We start from the raw sequence: 21,377 nt of genomic DNA, 5'->3' as shown, positions 1-21,377 counted from the left end.
AAAGTATGAGTTGGACAAAAATATTCAAGTCAGCACCATAATTAAGTGTGGACCTTCTCAACATTCCAGGAAACACCAGCCCTGCCATGGGCAGATAAGTAGTTATTCTAACAAGCATAATAATCTCATGTTCTGGAGCTGTGGTGAGGGAAGGAATATAGATTCCAGTGGATCATTTTCCTTTGGGTTTTGGGCTCCTTGCCTCAGTTCAATAATGCAGGAACTCTGCTATGCTAACACATCACTTCATTTTCTGTTGGTAACAGTATTTTAAATCCTAAAAAGAAAGAACCAGGTACCTGATTTACTGGGGAGAGGCACAAAGCATGACAGCATGGACTCAAAGCCTCCAGGAGACACTGAAAAGCAAAAAGCACTGTAGTGCCCTCACCCAGAAACCCCTCAAAACAAAGAGAAACACAAAACTCTCTTTGCAGTCATTTCAATAAAAAGGAAGTATGTTGTAAAAGAACTCTCCCATTTAAGGACAGACCAATAAATAGCCTGGAAGTGTGGGGCTGTCAGGCTGTTGCTGTGAAGGGAGGTACCAGTGGCTAAGAAGCAGTGTTGCACAAAATGATTTAACCGAGGAGCTTTTGCTAGCCAGCTGGAGAGTATATTGTATTTGCAAACTGCAATAAAGGAGAATTGAATTTTAATCTTCCTGCTAGAGAAATATAAAGGTTTATAATTGACTCTGGATGTGCAATATTGAAGAGAGCCATATAGTGCAGAGTGCTTGTCCGTGAGAAAAATAAACCAGTTCAGGTACGAATTCATGTTTGTTTTAAATTTATTTATTTATTTGTCATAAATATAGAAATATTTATATAGTAACAGTATAGCTGTGTCAAGAACAGGCTCTGTATGCTTAAAAAAAAATTGGGAACAGTCTGAATTAGTGTTACAGGTTAATTGTGGCTGCATGGAATAGCCCTAGGGATAACTTGTGGTACTTAGTGTACAGCAGGGTGAAGAGCATGGCCTGCACAGAGGGAAGCTGAGCTGCAGGAAAATCACCTTGCCACTCTTCTTTCAGCTGGGCAGGAGAAAAATGGAGGGAAAGACACTGAGCAAAAACTGCTCAAGTCACTTGAGCCTTCAGAGGACTCAGAGAGTACAACTTCAGGTTATAAAAAGCTTAGAGTGTTCTGTGCCTCCTTCCAAAGTTAGCCAAAAGATAATCCTTTTTCCTCAGATATTTAAATGAACTGTAATTCAAATTTGAGTTATTCTCTTGCTTTGTCATCTTTCAGCTGGCTCCATGGTCAGCTGCTCACTACAGAAATCAAGGACTAGAATAAGGACTTCCTTACTACACATCTCATGAAGTAATTAGAGGAAAATCTGCCTGATATCGTGTCCTAGAAGAAAAATAGTTATAAAAAGTAGACATTTGCACATTAAGGGTTAGGATAATATTAATTTATTTTATGTGTGAAACCAGATTTTCATCCACACTGATTAACTTGTCACAGTTAAATTGTTTAATGTGTGAGAGGGACACTGTTTCCTACCTTTAGTGCTGATAATCTGTATTTTATTATTCCAGAATAATTTAACCTAAGATGAAAGACAAACACCTTGATTTTCAACATAAGCATATAGCTACAAACTAATAATTTAGAAATCTACTTATTTCAGAAGAATTGTCCTGAATATGTCTACATAGTCAGACCCTGTAAAAGTGAATGCATGGGAATTATACTTGTCTCCTCTAGCAGGACATTTCCAAATCTTTCTTGAACTGATTTAATTGTATTCCATTTGAGATATTACAGTTCTTTAAGATGAGGAGAAAAAGGAACTGAGTATTTAGCCAGCAAAATATCTCATTTGAATTAGAGACATGCTTTCTAATTTAATGGGACACTTAACTGTGGGCATCAGTATCTTAATTAGCTTATATTTTTCTCTTAAATTAGCAGATTCCACACTCTTCTATAATCCGTTTCAGCTTTTCTTCTTTAGTTTCTCTGGGTGCTTGTACTCCTACTGTACAAAGAAAATGCATTATTTAATTCACAACTTTTCATCCATAATGTTCTTCTGTTAAACTCATGAGTTCAACTTTACTCTCCTTACTCTTCCTATACAGTTGTTTTCTCTGAGGTCAAGAAGTAGGAGAAATCCTCCTGTCACACAAATCCAGGTATGTCTCCAGTAAAAGTGAAAGTGGGATCATGGAATTTGAACCTGATCTAATGGAATATTTAAGATCTATTTACATAAATTGTAGTCTCTGTGCCCAAAATTGCATTAGATCCTTCACAGTTGATGAGAGGGCAGGCCCAGCCCTAAAAAATCCTTCAGTTTGGTGAAGATATGTGCTCTGAGAGGAGCCATGGGAAGCTGTGGTTTTGCATTTCAGGATGAGAGGGAAAAGAGCAGAAAGGAAAGCAGATGATGTGAACAGAGAGGTATGCAGACAGCCCTGATTGTCCATGAGATCAGAGAGCGCTTTTCCCCAAACACATTCTGCATTTGGATCTTGCCACTGGAATTTTTGGGGAGCTGCCTCTGAAGGCTCATGTGTTCATTTTGGAGGTGGTTTTGACTTGAAGAGAGACAGTGACAGGCTGAAGGAGTTTGATAGTGAAACCACAGTGAAGGTTTGATTTTGCCAACATGTGAAGCAGTTGAGGCAGTTGGAGCCACTGAGAGCCCTGAACAGCAGCTGAGGAGAAGGCTGGGGGTGTGGGAGAGGGTGGTTTAGCCCTTGGATGCACTGAAATAAAAAGGAAAGTGAGACCTGGAGTGTGTGAACAAACCCCAGCTATCCCAGACTATGCCAGGACAGAGGCTGGAAATTCACAACCCTGATACAAGTCATGGGAGCAAGCCAGGACAGGCCACTGACCTCCTCCTGTTCTTCTGTGATAGTTATTCCTTGCACAGCAGGGAGAGAAAATGAAAATTCTTTCCTATTTGAACAGTATTAATTCTCCCTATCAAGCTTCCTTTGGTATTGAAAATTCTGAGGAATAAAACAAATTATTTTATGTAGCCAGCTCCTAAAAGCCTCCAAGAGAATAAAAATTGAATGGGGTCATCAGGAAAATTTTTTTTCTCTTTCTCCTGTGTCTTTGGGGAAATGTAAGATCTGATGAGCTCCTTGTCTGTGCATCTTTATTCTTATTCTCCTTGGAGCTGAAGTCAAACACTCAAAAGCCTGGGTCAAAAGAATTGCAATAGCAAAGAAAGCAATCTGGCTGAAAATGAAGGAGTTAGCAAAATGGGGTTTTTATGCAGCCACCTTCTACAGAGAAAGGCAAGAGCAGTGCCTGTACTGTCCCTTTAATGTTCTCCTGACTTAATTAAGTCAGGAGATGGGATGAGAGAGGAGTTCAGGTCTGAGGGTCCAGAATGTTCTCTGAAGCTGTCTGACATGCTGATGGTTGTCTTGGGCCAGAAATGCTTTGAAGGATCTACTAAGAAATATTTATATATATGTATATTATATATACACATATATAATATAATTATTATATTATATTATATTATATTATATTATATTATATTAATTAGGGTTTTTTTAGTCTATAATATGTGAGTTACATTAATGGCCAGTGTTGATCCAGGGCAGATCTGGGCTGCTCCTGTCTTTACAGTCTGTGTGTGGTGGGACTGGGAGCACTGAGCAGAGAGTTAATGAGCCCTCCTGAAAGCAGAAAGCTCCTTCTGCTTTGCAAAAAATGTGCTCAGTCTCTCAGTGGAACAGCCAAAATGAGTGTGGTTCATGCTCTGGAGGATGGTGACCTGGGACTTGATGTTACAGTGATGGGAAGGACTCATCTGCCATCTCAGATGGTGTCTGTGGACAGACACTGGCTATTAGATTTGTTTCAACACATGTATTTTTGCTTATTAGCTAATGTCTGAATACACCAAGTAGTTAATAGCTGGGTGTGAATCTGTTTTTAATGCTTTATATTAAGCAACAACCTAAAAATTGTGAATTAAGATGTCTAGGGAACAAAACTAAATCAAAAAATAATTACAGCAAGTTAGACCTTCTTAAGAGATGGGAAGAATCTCAAACCAAAACTAGGTTATTAAAGGATGGATCATAAGACTGTGGGTAATGGGCTCATACATTATGTGAGGCTCCCTTCAAGTGTTTGCCATTCTCCATGGCATGTATCCCTTGGAACAGCATGCAGGTAAAAAATGCATCATATCTGGAATGTGTAAGTCATAGATGAGGAATAACAGCTATGAACGATCTCATTCAGCTGGGCATAATTTTCAGATTATGTTGTTGTTACTCAGCATCACAAGACATTTATGACTGGGAGAATCAAATTGAAAATATGGACTTGGAACACAAAATGGTTTATCATGCCAAATGCAAGCTGGTTGTTTTTTGGATTTTTTTTCTAGAGAGCAAATCATGCATTCTTGCCATGGATGCTTTGGGGTTTCTGTGCAGGACGCAGGCATCTCGATGAAGTTCAGAGAACCGCAGGGAAAATGTCTTCCAAAAAACCCCTCCAGTATGTCCTATTGTCAAAGGGAATATCTAAAAACCTAGGATCCAAATGGAGAAACCATAACCCCCAAACTGACTGGTTTTTCTGGAATGCCCTTCAGGGGGTGGGATGCTCCTTTGGAAGTGGAATGGAAAACTTTGGAAAGTTAGTGAGCTGAGAGGTGATGGGCTTTGGGTGGGACATGTCTCTACTTTGCTGTCAGAGTGAATTTCTTCTGCAGATCATTTTTTTTGTCCTCTAAAAGGCTGCATTTAATGCTCCCAGCTTTTTTCATTAGACAAAATAATTTTCCAGGCTCATCCTCTGTGATTTCCAAGGGGTGCAGTAAAACAGTATGCCAAGCCCAATTTAGATAAGAACTATTATCTCTGAGGTTTTCTAGCTGATGTGCTTGGTAAGATACTTAAATTGCACCTGTGGGCTTATTATCCAGCCACACCACAAACCTCGCTGTGGGCCTGAGATGAAGCTGCATGAGTAGGATTTATATTTCACCCTTGTACCCATTATATCTTAGTCTGTTCTATAAGTCAGTGCTTGATTTGCCACAAATGATCAGCTCTGATTAGAGCTGCAGATGTAGAAGGAAGAGCAAAGTTACCTCTGTATCTTGATTTACCTGCTACCTGTATCTCCCTATAAAACATCACAGCTTTAAAAATTACCAGGCAGTGTAGGGGAAAGCTGCATGAAGATAATGAAGATTTTTCTGAGAAATGCAGCTCATTCATTAGGACTTCATTCATCTCACTGTCATAGCAAAAGATGCAAGAAAACTTTCAGTTATTAGTTCAAATAAAATCAGCTCAGTTGGGGAACAAAATAAATCAACCTCAGGCCTCAGGCATATGACAAACAACAATTCCAGTTGAGACCTCCATTTCTTTCTGATGAGACTGTCAAACATTATTAAAAAATCATGAACACAATTTTTTTCTGTAAACAAAGAACACTTCATTATAATATCTGCCTGCTGATCTTCTATGCCAGCATATATCAGCAATGAAAATTAAATGCCTTTCCTTGAAAAATGAAACAGAAAATAAAATTAACTGAATGTAGGTTTTTTACATACTTAGAAAGTCCTGGTTATATTGCCTGTATATTTATTCTGTTGCAAACATCTTTTTAAATCAAAATAAATCTCCATCTCTCTTTTCTGTTTTAGAAAAGAGCTCTACTTCAGTAAAAGTGAGCTCAATTACAACAGCTCGTTACAGCAAACAAAAAACTCAGTTCCCCAGAGAAAAATAACATTAAGAATGATGAGTTGTTTGCTGTTTTATAACCAAGTGTCTGTGAATGGCTCAGTGCTGAACAAATTTCTTTTAATTTTTGCTCATATTGGAATTATCTGTCCTTTACTAAAATAGCTTTTAGACCTCTGCCACAAGTTGAAAGACCAGAAACCAAACCTAGATCTCAGCCTTGTTATTGTAACACTATTTCTTTTAGGCTTTTGAACTTTTAGTTTTTTATTGACCTGCAGCTTTTTTCCACATTTGAAAATATAAGTGATGTTTGTTACCTATTTAGTGCTGCTAAATATTTCAGTATAATGAAAAGACAGAGTCCAGAAAATCTGAGTCCTATCTCAGTTACTGTGAGCCTGCCTGCACCACAGTAGCCATTCCAATGTGACTGATGGAAATCTTCATGGGAATCCCTTCATGGACTTTCCCATTTACTATTCAGCTAAAAAAGGGAATCAGAATTTGTTCTGACCATTCTGAAGGAGCCTCTCCCATTGATAATAACAACTTTTCTTTCTTTCTGCTATGATGAGTAGCATCCATATTGATGGATTTTTTTTCATCATCTGCCAGGGAAAAGAGAATGAATTTCTCTCAATGAATCCCATTGTCTAGGATAATCTGAAGACATAGGACTGACTTAAAGGCGCCCCAAAATCTGTTTCCACATTCTATCCCAAATCTTTCTCAAGAGAAAGCCTTCAAAGGCTGGAAGAGGTCTTTTCCCTGCACAGAAATGGTCCTGAAGCTCCACAAGTGTTGCAGTTCTCATCCATCTCTTTTGTTCCAAGACAGCCCAGTTCATCAAACACTGAGACTTCCAGCTGTACCAGAGCCAGGGGTCAGTGCTGGACCTCCTGGGGGGCAGAGGAGGAGCAAGCCCTGGCAGCTGGCTGTGTGGGAGCCAAACTCCATCCTTTCTCCAACAGGAGAATCAGGCTCCATCCCCCAAACGCTGCTGTGCTCACACATCCACACTGTGTCTCACACTCACCTACTCGCTCTCCAGTGGATTAACACTGACATTCCTCTTGGAAACAACCTCTTCTCCAGAAGCTCATGACTGGGATGTGTGGCTGCTCACAAATACCAGCATGCTGAATGCCCTTCCTGCATTGCAAAGGAACACTTCCTAACTCTGCAATGGGATGTTGCATTTTGTCTAGCAGTTGGATGCTTTGTCTGGGTGGATTTTGTAGCGGCTCCAAAACTTTCTTACAAAGTGCCAAAAAACTCCTGCTGTTGCAATTCCACCTCAGTGCTTAATCTGGAGAAAAGTGTTTTATCCTTGCACCAAGAATGAAGAGAGCCCCAGGCATTACTTGACTCCAGATGGATCCAGGCTACTCAAGGAAGGTTTTCTCCCAGTGTCACCCTGTTAGCAGTGGCTGGGGACACAGGCAGGGTTTCCAAAGACACAATAGATTTTAATTCAGTTTTGTGTGGACCTGGACAGGGTGGAATCAATGACAGTTGGTGCAGCCTTATCTCCTCTTTCATTCACACTGCAGCTTTCTGTAGTATCATATCAGAGGTGTTCACCATACAAGTTGGCTGATAAATGACATCTGATAAATATGACACACACACTGATTGAAGCTAAACTTTTCTAGAAAAATGAAAATAGATGTCTAAGTTATTTTTCTTCTTCCAGGCATTTAGACTCACTTCCTTACATTTTAAGTCTTAATTGTAACTAGCAGAAGTGGGGAATTAGGCAAACAAGTAAGATGCAGTGTTTTCTGTTTTCAGTGCATTGCTCTACCCACAGTGTATTTTAGGAAGTCTTGAAGAATGTTTTCCATTTTCTCTCAGGAGTTCCCACCACTTTTTAAAAGGAATACAAACAAATAAAGAAACCTCAGGCAATGTTGCAAAAAACATTCTTTCTATAAAATGGTTTATGAAAATATGAGTTAGAGAGGAGGAGAAAAAAAAGATAAGGAAACAGATGTGTTGGAAAACTAGAAAATATTAAACAAAGGGACAATTTTAGCAAGTGAATGCACAAAGCATGAAATAGGCATGGTTTCTACAAATTTTTGGAAGGAAGATACTTGTTCATACAATACCTCAAGTGGCCCTCACCTCCCTATTCATGTGAATATCTGAGAAAATCTACAAAGGAGAGCAAATTCAGCACTCAGAGACTGCAGCACAGTAACCTTTTCTACTGCTGGTCTAACCTATAAATCTGGGAATTGTTGGTATAAAGTTCTAGATAGCTAATCCTAACTCCTGTGGTTTGGAGAACCAGGGGAATTAAGTGCTCTGCTTTCATGAAGAGTTTATGTGCTTCAGCCTGTGCATGTGAAGATTATTTATAGAGTTAAGTCCAAGAAAGCTGTTTAGTCTGGAAGAAGATGGAAATGAATGGGCAACAAAACAGCGATCGAGACATGATACCTGGGGTAAACAACTTCAAGGGAGTTAAAATAATAATAACTCAATAATCAGCTGGGGAAATGCTGTTTTCCAGGCCCCAGGCAGTTACACAGCTGGCTGGCCAAGTCTTAGAGCCTGGAGATCAAAAAGAATATACATCTTAAAAGGATTGTGTTGGAACAAGAAAGGGAGGAGTGAGCCATGAGCAGCTGCCGGGATGAGAGTCTGAAAAAGGAAGGGAATGCAGCTGAACCCAAAGGTGCAGATAACTGAACAGGCAAGGAAAATGTGGGCTGAAACCACACTCCTGCAGAGATCTTATCTCAGCAGCAGGTGGAAGTAAGTCCTAGCACACCTGGGCACACAATAACCAGAAATACCTGACTGCCACAGGGATTTGCACTGATAACCTGGGGTTTGATGGAGTTTGGTTTTCAGTGGAGTAGGGCAAACTAAAACTGGAGTTGAAATTCTCTTGTAGTTTGGAATTCACCTTTTTGTGCTAATATTTCACAGAGCAAGCAAGATTTCTTTCCACATGGTGGAGAAATTTCTTGTCTACTGAAAAGGATCTGTAGAGTGCTAATATCTTTATTCATCAAGGAACGTTCATCAACCACCACGTGTTGGCTGAGGTACAATAATAACCGGTGTTTCTATCCATTACTGGAAAAGCAAAAGTCTTCAAGACATGCTTAAATTAAGTAAATATAATAATATATTTTGTTGAAACTGTCTAGGAAGCCAGTGCCTTTAAGTTGAACTTCTCTGGATAGCATATTTTGTTTGAACATGATTGTGACACACTTTGTTTTCTCCTCCCTTTTCCTCTTTTTCCTTCTTTCCTTCCTCTAACCCTGCTCCCATGCCATACAGGCCAAGACAGGGCACACTCAGACCTGTGGAAAATTGTGATCATCCACATGCAGCACTTCCCTGAAGTCAGTGTCACATCTCCAAATTTATCTCTGGGAAATTACATTCAGAAACAATAAGATTTTCTACTGAAAACAAAAGCTTGTTGAGACAACAGCATGTAAGTACAAGAACTGTTTGTGTGGGATGAGAGTTTATGTTTGGAATGACTCTTTTATCTTTGAAGCCTTGAAAACCTTAATAAATATTTTGGAAGCTGTTTCCCTGACTGGGCTTTGTTTGGGATTTTTTTGAAATCCCATCGTGCCTGCCTGCCTCCCACCCCATCCCACAGATTTGTGTTGTCTGTCTGCTATGGCTTGTCAGCCAAGCTTCAGGCTCCATGGATTGTCATTATCTTCATGTTTCAATGAGCTGCCCACCACATGCTACAAAAATATTTGCTATTGAACAACAATAACAGCTCATCCAAGCGGTATTCACTTAAGTATTGGGTTATTGCTTTTGAATTTGGAATCTCTTGTTCAGATCCTCAGAAAAATATTAAGTTTTCTGAGAGGAAATTCCTCTGCAGTAAACAGCCATAGCCCACAGCAGAACAGGGGCTACCAGGTAGTGACTTTCTCATTAGGCTGCTAAACTGTGTCAAATGATCAGCATTTTCTATTGAATATTTGATGGATATTGGAATAAACTTTGTATTTTTATGGGTGCTTCACATTCTGCCAATATACACTGCCAATAGCCCATTTTGCTGTGCAGCTGCCCATAGACCCTTATGGTGTAGCTGAGTCCATTCCCCCTCTCCTCCACGAAATTCACGTTGTGTTAGAGCCAAACACTGCCCCAGTTTGTGCCAGGGTGGGCTCCATGTCTATGCCCACCCATGGATTAATGGCAGCATGGAATATGGAGTAGGGCGGGAGCTTGGGTTTTTCCATCTCTGTAGAGAGCTAGCTCAATGTTTCCACTGAAGATAAAACTATGCAGCTCATGCAGCAGGGGATTAGGAAGTCTATCAGAAATCCTGTGCCTCTGAGTTTTCAGAGCAATGCACTATCTTTGTTCATCTGCCTCCTCAGAATTAACATCCACCTGAGCAACTCTGCACCTTGGCTAAGGGCCAGGCATGTTCTCAGCCCAAGGCAGGGAAAAGGAAGCTCAAAGACTGTTCCCAAGAAACTGCCACCACAGTGGAGGCCTTGACAGCCTCCTAAAGCCCATGGAAAGCCAGGTCTTAAATCATCACAGATTTACAGCTTTGATTGTTACTCAACAGGATCCTGCCTGGAAGAAACGTGGACATGGAAAAAGTGAGCCTTGAAGTGTGACTGAAAAAAAGAGATGGCATTAATGGTTGTGGCTCTGCAGAGTACCCAGAGAGAGCCTTCTCTGACAGCTGCCCAGTGTGCCAGGGAGTGGGCAGGGCTGTGGAGTCACCTGCTATCGCTGGCCAGGGGCTGTGTACAAGTCACAAACGGGACAGGACTGCTGTGGCATGCATCTCGAGCTGTTTATTTTTTAGCATGTCTCATTACATGGTTATGACAATGGGAAGATGCCAGCAGCTCACATCCAGGCAACAGACCAAGAACTTAATGTTACAACTTACATTATAAACTTTTTGACCAGTCACACAAAGCAAAAGCATATTGACAGTAGTTCTATCCAATCACTATAAGCACATGTACCTTTGGTTAAAACAATACTTGCTTATTTTGAATACAATACTTGCTTGTAAGCCTCAAGATACAATGCACAGAGCTCCATTATTAAGCTTAGACCTTCCTAATATCTCATCAGATATACTTTTCTGCAGCCTAGGAAGTTATTCTACCCAAGCATTAATACACAGATTATTGTTCTATTTGTCCTTTCTTTCTGCTTCTTGTATACTTTTTCTGCTGACAAATCTTATAGCTACTGCTTAGCTCTAATCACCATCCTGCTGTCTCTGAGACCTGCATTTTGCAATGTGCCCAAAACCCTCTGATTTTAGGGAATCCCACAACCTGTGGCTTTGGTACTTTAACTCTCAAATGAAGAATTTCCTTCTCATGGCCCTGAAGCAGCCTCGAGGCTCGGGGGCCTTTCCCAGGAGTTCAGACATTTGTGCAGGGGCTGCAAACAGGGGAATGTCCTCTGAGCACAGCGCTGCCAGCTCAAGGGTGTGGGAACTGCGAGCAGCACATCTGGTTTCAGAGCAGCTCATTGTGTTCTATCAAGAGTGATTTTCAGGATTTCTGCTGCAATTTTGCTTTGGCTCCAGCTCTTGACCTTTTCCCATGAGTTCTCTTGCTTTTTTCCTACTCTTGTTCTGCATAACAGGACCAAGCATTGTGTTTCATTTTCAAATGCAATGAATTGCTCAAACTCACCACCTTCTTCCTTGGGAAAGAAGGAATTACAAATAAAGAATGAAATGTTCTTAATCATAAAAAATGCTCAGCATGTCTGACTGATGTCATAAGGAATCTTCCCATTGACATTGGTATCATATTTATTTATTTATTTATCACTGGAAATTATGCATTATGGTTAAATATACGGGTTTTTTTGAAATCTTTTTGTTGAAAAGTGACATAGAATATGGGAGACAGAGATAAAGGTTAAATAATTATCTAAATAGATAAAATAATGGTAATATGCTTAAATAGGTAGGATGAATTATCAGGAACTTCAAAACAGCTTGCTGAAGATATTTAAGACTCTCAATCCACTCAAAAAATTAATTTTGGATTTTGGCAAGAGGTATAATATATTGTCCAGAAGAGAGCAAATGATCAGGACTGTCTACTTTTGTTTTTTTCCCTCACTAAACACAGTATCTTGATATGTATGAAACAAAACTTTCTTCATTTTGATATCTAATTTTACTGCAGGACAGAGGGAAGGCTGTCCTGTGGAAGGCTGCTCCCATGAAATTCTGAAACATCTTTTCACAGCGTTATCTAATAATACACAGTCACTGAATATCAAGGTAAAATTGTATTTGCTCTGTCTCCTGACAGTCATTCTCAAAGAAGGCACTCACAGAAAGCAATGCCTTTCATCCACTTACACTATTTTGACAATCTGGCTCCCTGTTTTATCCCCAAATTGTTCTAACATGATCCACAGGTTAGAAACATGGTGTCTCTGTCCCTTCTTTTTCTTCTCCCAGCACATATTTCAGTAATCCTGTGTGATAAGTAAATAAATCCAACAATGTATATTATTACTTCTTGTTGTTCTGTGCCTGCTAGTCAACATTACTTCATAACCCACTGAGTTTATTAGGGGATTTTTAGAAGGCATTTCTGGAAATCCTGGTCAGATGTAATTCCACTGAACTTAAAAAAATATTTTTTGTCTTTGTGCAGTTGTGTATTAAAGCCAAATTCACATCTGGGTAGACATTATTTCTTTCTTGTTCCAAATAAGACAGTGATAAAACAATACCACTGCCTGTGCATTCCTCATATTTAGGGATCACTGGTTCAGCAAGCTCTTACTAACAGGCTGATATTTGTCTCTGAGAAGCATATGAGAGGTGACATAATCAATGCCAGAATTTACTTTTGTGGATCCAAAACTCTTTTTCATTACAACTATGAATTAGTGATCAGTGACAAATCTTAGCATTGGGACTGTATTTACCTTTGCATCTTAGTTCTTCTATTTACCCTGTATTCATCCTTTGTACCAAGGGTACAAAACTTATCTTTGGGTAATTTGGTTTTTTTCAGAACTCCTGGAGGTCCAAAGGAACTGATCCTGCAGGTCTCCTTGTCCACACCAGTGAGGGCCTTGGAGTCTGTCCAGTGCTTCCATGAGCTCCAGTTCCATCCTGCTGCTGCTCACAGGTGAGTGTGAACTTTGGGAGAGCCATACCCCAGCCTGTCATGGTCCACTTTGGCATTTCATCCTTACATTTTATTTTTAATAAGCATTTCATGGCATGGGATCATGCAAGACTCGTGCTAACCTGCTTTAAAACTGGTCTATGAAGTCTTCTTAGTTAGCCCATTAAAATGACAAACCTACAGAATTTTTCTGGGACCTGATTCTTCTACTTGAGCATTTACACCTTGTTTTCAGAGTAATACCTCCATTCCAGTGCTCATGGACTAACAAACAGTCTAACCTGAAGAATGAAAGCACTATCTGGGCATTAATTTACCTCTGTATGGCACTTGTATAATTTAAATAACCTCCCATGACCCTTGTGTGAATGCTAGAGTTCATGTAATTACCAACAAAAATTATCTTGCCCATAAACCGAGTGAGCTGTGTATAAATCATTGATGTCAGGGATAGGATGCTGAAATGTAAGTTATATATAAAAGGAATATAATATGCAGAAGAAATTACTCTTGCCAGAAAAAAGATTGATTCACTGAGTTCTATTTAGCTTTTAATTTATAACAAACTAGCCTAATCTCAGTTTCCTTAGCTTCTGTAAAAATATTAAATAACATTATTATATCAAATACATCCCCTGTGACATTAAAGGAAATGGAAAGCTTAGGCACACATTAATTGCATTCCAAAATGTGGCACAAACCTTAATAAACCTAATTTAAAGAACCTGAGAACAATGACATTTATGCTTTAGTTAGAGCAAAGGAAAGCTGTGCTGTACACTTTTACATAAAAAATTTTTCTTGTGGGATTCGGTCTTTCTGGCAAGGTGCACATTTCCCTGCAGTGTGCCACATGTCAGGCTTCTTCCAGAGGAAAAATTGCTTTTTGGAGATGGACACTGCCACACCAAAACACAGCAGTAACAATCAGACAGTATAGGCAACCTTGAAGCAAGGCTTTCTCAAAACCAGACTGGACTATCCCAGGAAAATGGAATTATTTCCTTTTAAGGAGAACAGATTAAAGTGGCCAGATATGCAGCAAAACTAACAACAGTTTAAGATGATAAATGTTTTTTTAATGATCCCTATCACTCTGGTATTCTAATCACAGCACATACGTTTAAAATGGAAAACATCCAAATCTGCAAAAAAACATTCGACATGAGATTAAAAAAAACATCCAAAATCAGATAGACTAATAGATCTAATTTACTTTAGAGGTATTCACAAACTGTTACAAAAACCAGATTGGTCATAAGACTCTAAGCTGTTACCATATGCATCTCACAGGTTCTGTGTTATGTTCCTTATGCTGGCAAACTAATGAGTTCAAGACTGTTCCCCAGACAAGAACATGACAATTGGTGTGCTGTGCATTACAGCACTTTGTGCTCTGCAGCAGAATGAAATATAAATGTTGTGGAAGAATTTAGATGTTCTTTCACAATCTGCTCTGGTAAAAAGGAAATTGTGCAGTAGCTTAATATATATTTAAAGTTGAGAATCTCACTGAATGCAGATGAATGATGTAATACATATACTGCACTTGTATTTAATTTCATTTTATTTTTTTAATCTTTTAGTGCTATTGCAACAATCTCAGCATCTCATTAGTGTTCAGGTCTTCATATTATCAATTTCTGTAGAGCCTTTGTTTTCTCAGGAATGTTCTCTGCTATTTCTCTGCAATTAGACAGAGTTTGGAGGCATTTGGGACCACTGGACAAGCAGAGCAACCAGGTAAACCTGCTGAAAATAACAGCAATTTAACTGTTCACTCTGAAATCTAATGGCACTAATTAAAAATGTCAATACTGTCAACAATTCAATAACACTATCTATTCCAAACACAGGCATTTGGAAAGATAGCCAAAGTACTATATTCAAAAAGCTGATAATAAAATAAAATTGCAGTTCCTTAGGCCATTGTAGCCTCTCCAGGACTTTCCTTGGTTTAAAACCCCTACCTTTTAGGTGAGGGGCTGGTGTGGCAACAATGCATTCAAGTCCAGAAAGCTCTCATGACTTGCTTCATTTAACAGGACAGAAGTATTTGATGCTGACTTTTGAAATTAATGATTTTGATACGACTGAAATAAAATTTTGAGTAAAAACTGCTTCTACCTTTTTGCAGAAACCTCTTTTTTGGAAAAAAAAAAAAAAAATAAAATAAAGGCAGCATGTTCCAAAGGAATACTTTGATGAAACTGCAGATTCTGAAAAAAGCTGCTGCATTGAAGAAATGTCATCAACCTCTATCTTGGGGCTCATTCAGGCGATTTAATGAATACAAAATCTAACACTTGTAATCAAGAAGGACTAGTGATACATTTTTTAAAAGGGAAATTGGTTTTGGAAAACACTAGAACTCTAACACTGTAGGACGTCTGGGGCATCACGCCAAGAACTTGGCATTAGCAGTTAATTGGCACTCAAATTCTCATTCTTTATGTGGGCATGTATGCCTGAAAAGTGATGAACCCAGAGCAGCTCTATGCAGGACTGGATGCTAAAGGAGTCCCTTAAAACTATTGCTATAAATGTTCACACCTTGCTAGCAAGAGGCACACATTTAACATCCAAATCCTGGTAGAACAGAAGCTCAGAGTTCATTAATCCTAGACTGTAGCAGCCCCAAGCATTAGCAGAAAGCCCAGGTGGATAGGGAACATGCTCCTGTGCTCCTTGGGATGAAAATGATGATGCTGATGAGCTATGCAATGGATGTCAGGTGATTTGGGAGCAAAGCTCCAACCCCATGTGATCTTGTGGTGAGAGAAAGACAGGAATTTTCTGAGTATTATTGCTGCTGCCTGGCAGTCAAGACAGGAATAAATGAGCAGTTACTAATGAGTTCTCCTCTATTTAAATCCTGTGACATGACCCACAGCATCACACTTAAGAATTTAAAAATACTGAATCATGCCTTTGAATTGTGGATACTGAAAATTTCATTTGACCCTGGCAGAGTTTTTTCCTGAAGATACAATACAGAAGACCAGAAAATATAAATTTAATCTGTAGATAAAAATGTGGGTTGCTTACAGTGTGAGTGCCAGAAAAATCATTGGTATTTTAAGAAATTCTTTTTCTTCCCTGTTATCTCCATAGTATTGTAGCACAATTCAGCAGAGTTGGCTTTGCATATGCAACAAGTGATGCTTATATGATTAATAACACAACTTGACCTTGAATTCCATCACCCACAGCCTGGTAATCACACAGCTTCTTTCTATTTTGCTATTGCTTTGGGCAGAAGAAAATAGAAAGATTTGCCTTCTTTGTGAATGCCTTAACAGCAGGGCTAATCTGATTCCATGTGGTAGTAATAGAAGTTCTTTTTTTTTTTTTAATATTTGAAAAATATCTGAGAACAACACATGATATTAGTCATGGTAGTATGAAAACATTGTGTCAATATTTTTTCCATGGGAAATACTGCAAGAAAAGATGCATTTTTCAGATTCTGGTCTTCAGGACACATTCCTGCTATTCAATCACCTGTGCTCAGGGTAAGGCAGTGCATTACCCTGTGAGAGGTACAACAAATACCTCAAACACATACTGAAGGATGTGCTTATTGGGAAGAAGACACTGAGTATTCAGTCCTATTTTAAATGTCTGTCTTTCATCTCGAGGAGATTCTCAAAGACTTGATTTGCTCAAGTCTTTTGAAGATCATAAATTCAGTAAGGTGTCTGAGGATCACTGGGGGGCAGGACTTACCCAATCCACATTTTGGCCTTGGAAAATGTCTAAACCAATTTTTTCAGACCTTGACCATTCCAGAGGTGACTCTAGCCACGTGCCTCTGTAACATTAAACAGCTTTGGGGCAGTCAGATAGTGGCTGGGAAGTCTCACTGTTCTCCCTGGAAATAATCTGTTTCAGGCAACAGGAGCAGCAGAAGGAAACACTAGACTGATGCTGAGCATGATTAAAGGCAAATTTAGACCAGGACCAGCACCACTCCAGATGGAAGCACTGGGGAAGTGTGTTCCTGTGATCCCATATTAGTGCTTATGCCCTGACTAACCACATTTCACAGCTCCTCCTGCACCTGCTCAGTGCTCTGCTCTGTCTCCATCGTGCACAGTCCCTACCATGGACTCTGCCCATGGAATTGGAACAAGGGGAGAAACCTGTGACAGACAGACAGAGCTGCAGAGCCTGAACATCCTCTTAACATCCTCCCTCCTGGGGGCTGGGAATTAGCATAATCTCTGCTCCTCTGTAGCGCCAATGCACCAAGGGCATTTCTGGAAAATCCTGTTCTCTGATTTTGCCTCCCACCACCGTTCAATACTCTAATTGATAGATGGGAACTTTGAGGTGAAGCACAACGTGCTTGGAATGGGAAATCCCTGGCAAAACCTGTAAACGTCACATTACAAAAGGGTAGCTCAGGCTCTGAGGAATCAGGCCCCAGCCCACCATTCTTCTGATCTTTTTGGCTTTGTCTTTCTGCCTCACACTAATGGGCAGAATAAAACACACCATGAAACAGGCAGTATGAAAAAACAGTATGAAAACAGCTTTAAAGCTATGGTCCTTTCCAACTTAGCTGTGAGCATGCAGCCCTGCAGTGAAATCCATGTGCACTCAGGGAAAAATGTTGCTCTGGAGTGGCAGAACGTGGCTCTTCCAGAGGTGTGAATTGTCCCACGAACCAAAGAGGAGAAGCCAACATAATATCCCAGCCCTCATCACATTCCATTTTTAAATATGGAGACAATTGTGAATCAGCTTACTACTTTTTATTCTTGTTTTCTTAGACCAGGATGAATAGGAAAAGAAGATGCTGATTTTCCAGCTTCCAGACACCCAAAATTTATTTGACTAATATTGTCTGGGAAACTTATCCTCACAATAAGGCTTATGACATTGTGGCTGTGAACACTGACATTGTGAATTCAGATGAGATGAACACAGTAGATATCCTGGATACCCAGGATATTTAATGACAATTTTTTTCACTATTTTGTACACTTCAAAGCACACAACTCAGTCATTGCTAATCCACAGTCTTTTCTTTATAAAAATTTGCCTCAGTTGCTATTTGCACTGTACTATTTCTTCCTACCCCCAAAGATGCAGCTACCAAACAGGATTCTGTGTGCCAACTCTGTCCCTCCACTGTTTAAAATCCTGACACTCAGCCTCTTGTTTGAAGGGAATCAATACATGATCTGGCCTGGATGGATAGAAATTAACTGATGTGACATTTCACAATAAATTCAGAGCACTGGGCTAATGCTCAGAGTGGATTTATTTTGCAAATAAATGCATGAATTCTTGTAGTTGCAGTTTGCTGGAAGCTGCAAGAGCACAGCAGAGGGAAGTATAGCTCAGTATTTACCTCGTCTCTGCCTTCTTTCCTCAGTTGCTGCAGAGTTAGTGGACATTTTCAGAAACAAAATGTTCAGCCAGCTGCATCTTTGGTCTGATTAGTTTTTATATGTTGGCAACTGTTTTTAATGTAAGTATATACTGACAGTCTTATTTATATAAATTAGCAGATATGGTAGAAGAATTTTATTTTATTCATGGTGATCTGGAAGAATAGATAGGAAAGAAAAATTATCTATGGCTATATATATCCAGCTATTCAAGATAGTTGTTCCTTCTTGTTAATGAAACTGCAAGAACCATAAAGCATATGGTAAGGGATGCTCCATCACTTTTAAAGAACAATTCATCTAATGCAGAAATTAATTATGCTGCATTCCATAATTCAGGGATTCAATTTTTGAACATAATTAAGTTTGTACTGCCTGGTATTTGAGACACAGGTACATGTGTTCAGTTTGTGTGTTTCAGAAATATAATCAAGTAGAGAGCTACCAAAAATATTTTGTGCAAGCTCTTTAAATAAAAGGGTCTGCTGAAAATTTGCATAATATCTTACTTGTGAAATGTAAAATCTGTCATAAATCATAATTCAATTTATAAGACAATTAAATGCATGTGTTTCTGTTCTCTTTTATGGTTCTTGGAAATCATTATCTTGTGTAGCTGGAGAAAAAGGGGCTAAAGAAAGCAGAGAAGAATTAAAATAGAATTAGCATTAGAACAGAGGGAAAATATCAGACAGTCACTTCCTTCACATATTTGTTTTTTCTAGCTGTCCTGAGCTCAACTGAAATAGCACAGCATGCTCCACATTCCTCAGAATTTCTTATTTTCCTTAGGACAGAGGTTGCTTTCTATATCTCATGGGACTCAGATGGTTTTGCTGCAATTAACTGTGAGAGATTTTCTGCCATTGTAGTCTCTTTGCAGCTTATGACACTCATTAAATCTCTCTGATGACATAAAGAAAACCCTGTAAAGATGATAGAATGTTGTTTATAAAACTTACTGAAACACTCTTCATAAATTCTCATTTCAAACAAGGGAAAGGTGTCCCATAAGTTAGCAGCAGTATTTTTCTAATGTACCATGTTCTTAAAGTATGTTTTTCAAACAGTCTTGCCATAATTGTAAACGTGTCCTGGTCCTACCAGTGGTTTTATTGTATGTCAGAACATATCAATCTTTTGTTGGTTAAAAATAGGTAAAGTCTAGAAATCTTAAAAACTAGAAATCACAAACCAATAAATGAAAAAATGTGAAAACTTTCTCAAAACAGGTAGTGTGGATGTTGCATTACTTGAACCTTTAGACTTTACTACATTTGCAGACCTTGCAATAAAGCAGATGGGGCAGCAAGAATCTGGGAAAATGGTAGATTGGTCCACACTGAGCAGTGAGAGAAAAAGGCCCTCCCCTGCAGAAGCCCAGCTCTGTTTTTTTTGCTCGTCTGTACTAAACTGACTGATTTTTTCCTCCAGTTGGCATTATAGCACTAGTGAGTAGGGTGATGTCACACAAAATTGTTGAAGAAAAAGTCTTTGCTTTATTGGAACTACTACTGATGTGCATGTTTTTGTTTCTGCAGAATTTAGTTTCTTTCTGATGGTCAGAAGAGATAAAGATGCTCAAGACTCTCTACTGATGTGGAACTCCATTTCTGTGTCTCCACTCCAACAGATCTCCTTAAATCATTATATCCTGATTAAAATGTACCAGCAACACCTCCTTGCAGAAGAAAAAGCTTTTAGCTCAAGAGGAGATATATGGCATTTGGGGGAAAAAAGGCTTGACTTGCATAGGTCTGATCTCAGTTGCTGATTCAGTGCTGTTCCTGGGCTGTATCTTTTTGCTCATGTCTTGGGCTTATGTAAGTAGATCAGTACTCTCTATACCATTTTGGTTTTTTGCCCATTTGCTTTACAGAATGGTTTCAGGGCTGTAATTAGGAAAGCAGTGTGAAAAGTGTATTCCCAGACGCCTTGTGGTCAGTTCTGCCTGAGGTAACCACCAACAGCCTCTCTCAGCTTAATGATTCTGCTGTTGGCAGTGCTTCTGCCAGAGAGTGAGGTTAATGTCAGGAAATAAAATGAAATCTGCTTAGTAAACACTGCAAAGAAAACAGGTTATGTGTTAATGTGCTTGCAGCAGCTATTCCTCTCTGAGGCTTTACTTTCAAATTTTGTTGTTTAAATTTTGGTTGTTCATACATGGTTAAATTTCTACAAACTTTGAAGAAGTTCAAAATGATAGAGATGAAATTAAGAGATAAAAGATTTCTGTCAGGCTCTTGGCTTCTAGTCTATACTTCCACTAGCATAGGAACACTTGTCTGATCTCAGTTGAATTTCTTAGGTAAGAGACATCTGCCACACACATTTCACTTTTAGAAGGGTTTCTCTAATACTCAATGTCATTTTCCCTAAAGGAAAACCACTGCAGAATTTAACAGCAATAGCTGTAGAGAACATCATAGAAATTACATTTCTATACCTGCAGGACTGAATAGAGATTAATATAACTTACACATTCCTATCGAGGTGTTTTATTGCATTTTATAGGAAGAATACAATTTTCTCTTAAATTATATGGGATAGTTTAAAGAACAAGGTTGTAATTTCCTTAACAAATGCTTTTAAAACCTTCCTATGATAGTTCATGTTTTAAATTTCATCATTGTCTCTATAGCTTATTTAGGCAAGTGTGGCCACCCATACATGACGAAACAAATTAAAAAGGGCATATAATGTTCCAGTTTCAAGTACTTGGGTGGATGGTGTTGCTTTAATATACATATATCATACTCTTCCAAGCTATCCAAGACCTTTGGATGAATTGTGTGCAATATATTAACTCAATTTCAATGGAAACACAGATCAAAGAATGTAGCTGGGAGGTCTTATTAAAGTATGAGACTTCATTAAAATGTCACTGGTTTTGATTATACTGGATTAAAGTATCTGAAATTTCACTTAACTTCTTCATGTCCCCAGAAAAGAAAATTCTGCTAGGTAACTGTAAGTTCACAGTTTCAGAACTTGTTTTGCAGCACTGTTATTAAAGTGGACTATTCATAAATTGGTAAAAAACACCAAATATCTTTTTTGTTGATTTCTGACACTGAATATATAATGTAATTTGCTTCAATTTGTTTCCTTTTCCATTTGTGA

At 38.9% G+C, this 21,377-nt stretch overlaps 1 long non-coding RNA gene across 1 annotated transcript; it reads left to right on the top strand.

Annotated features, from left to right (window-relative positions):
• The first annotated feature begins 539 nt into the window (after positions 1-539).
• LOC110474186 (uncharacterized) lies at positions 540-19,967 on the top strand. Its single transcript, XR_002466037.3, has 6 exons — positions 540-768; positions 2,099-2,152; positions 9,008-9,167; positions 12,736-12,852; positions 14,549-14,595; positions 19,796-19,967. It is a non-coding gene; the product is annotated as an uncharacterized LOC110474186 (long non-coding RNA).
• The last annotated feature ends 1,410 nt before the right edge of the window (positions 19,968-21,377 follow it).

Source organism: Lonchura striata, chromosome 11 (assembly GCF_046129695.1).
Source record: "Lonchura striata isolate bLonStr1 chromosome 11, bLonStr1.mat, whole genome shotgun sequence".
Taxonomy (NCBI): Eukaryota; Metazoa; Chordata; class Aves; order Passeriformes; family Estrildidae; genus Lonchura; species Lonchura striata.
Note: the sequence above shows the minus strand (reverse complement) of the source record. Positions and strands in the feature narration are given on the sequence as shown.